Raw genomic sequence first — 2,021 nt, 5'->3', positions numbered from 1 at the left:
ATTGCATTCTGGGAGGCTAGCACTCAGTCCAAAAGACAGCGACGTTACAGTATCCTTATGTTGAGATGTCCATTCTCTTTGCCCTAGGCTATCATTTGTGCGTGAAGCATGTTTCAATTAAGACAGTACACAAGCTATTTTTATTGTTGTAATATTGAATGATTTCATGAATAAATTGTATGCACAGTACATTGTACGGCCAACGCAAGGGGCAACTCTTCTCTTCAATTTCCCTTCCAAATTAGGCTACGTTTTATTGTCTGAAGACATCTATCGCAAGAATTTAACATTCTAACAGCAACAGCAAAGCAAATGCAAGCTGACCAAAGTGCAGTCGGTTCTCCCGCCATGGTTTTTGAAATCACACACCTGCTGTATCTAAAGGCCCACGCACATAAGGCCTACGACTCTCACTCTACACGCCCCCTGTTGCACGTCACAATATAAGTAAGGGATAATGGACGACACGGTGGTCTGTTCACAGAAGTTAATGCACGGTCAAGGTTGTAAAACGGCCCCGACGCGAAGCGGCAAGTTAATGCCTCGTAGTGCATTAACTTCTGTGAACAGAGTGGAGTCCATTATCTCGCTTATTCCACTGTTTCCAAACGTTTTAATTGCTAAAACTGTCTTGTTTGTAGAACTAATTTCTTCCGACACATATTAACTAATATCTCAACTCACAAGACAAACTGCCGTTACTAGTTCTAAATGGATGGTTGCTACGGCCAAAGGCCAGTCGTTAGTTCTATCTCTCCCGTTGTCAAGCGGGCGTATCCAAAGATTCTGATGAACTTTAGCTTTGAAACATCGCTTTTACTTAGCCTGCTGTCATCCATCTAGCTAAAAGCCACCTCCGTCATATGCTACAATGTTGCAATGTTCTGAACGTCTGCATTTTACAGCTCGGATGCAACGTGACAGTTCATTTAAACTTCACAACGAGTTCGGCTAATTAATATATAAGTGTGATACGGCCAAAAAAATGGATTTACTTCATAGGTGTGCAGATAACATACGGTTAATGGTCGTTCTAAATTACGTAGGACAATGGGAAATTCAACCAAGCAGTGGAATAATTTACTATAGCTGATCCTGCCTCCTGGCTCCCCAAAATGCCGCATCATGTGAACAGATCAGCAGGCCGGCAAATTTTCACCTCGCTTTCAGACACAAAAAGACGGCAAAAAGACGTCCCCTCTTTCCGCAAATTTAGCGTGATCTGTGTGAAAAGGCCTAAACTGTATGGTGCCTCTGGTGATGACCACAGAGGCCTCCTGCATGTCTGCACAACACTGGCACAGAGCAATCATGGCCCGCAGCGTGGACGTCGAAAGGCTACACAAGGCCGACGCGGCGCTGCAGTCGGGGCCGAAGCATTCTTTACAGACGAGCGGAGCTTTGAACATCTGACTGAGATGTCTTCTCGGTGCGGTCATAGCACCCCGCGGATGTCTGCTGTTTTTGATGTCCAGAGGCGTTAGCAGCACAGAAGATTTACATCCCCCTCAGACAAAAGAGAGGCTATAACATGTGCACTGGAGAGGAGATCAAACAGTGAAGATCCTCTTCCTTCCAGACAGAAAACACAGGCAGTCAGGATAAAGATCCGTCTGCAGGCCGTGTTGACAGTGGCCGAGCGGGACCACATTGATGCAGTTATCGGCCGGTCATCAGTGCTTTGGTGTCACAGAAAACGTCCCTTGTGAATAAAATAAAGGAACATTCTGGTCTGTGAGCTAGGTTATAGGCCTAAGCAGCCAAAAGCAGCATATAGGACCATTGATTGGCCTCATTTGTTGAACCCCCACCTCCTCAATAGGTTAGCCAATAAGACACTCTCCTGATGATTTCACTTAATTGTATGACATTTCTGCCAGGAGACACAAGTGAATGTAATTGGGAAATTAGTAATCGTCGGAACTTAGTAATTGTCATTTCTCCTCTCATTTGCTTTAGTGAATGTGAATATTGGGGAGACATGACTTGCACTCTTGCAAAATCTTGCATCAGAATATCTG

The sequence above is a fragment of the Alosa alosa genome, chromosome 5 (assembly GCF_017589495.1).
Source record: "Alosa alosa isolate M-15738 ecotype Scorff River chromosome 5, AALO_Geno_1.1, whole genome shotgun sequence".
In the NCBI taxonomy this organism is placed as follows: Eukaryota; Metazoa; Chordata; class Actinopteri; order Clupeiformes; family Clupeidae; genus Alosa; species Alosa alosa.
Note: the sequence above shows the minus strand (reverse complement) of the source record.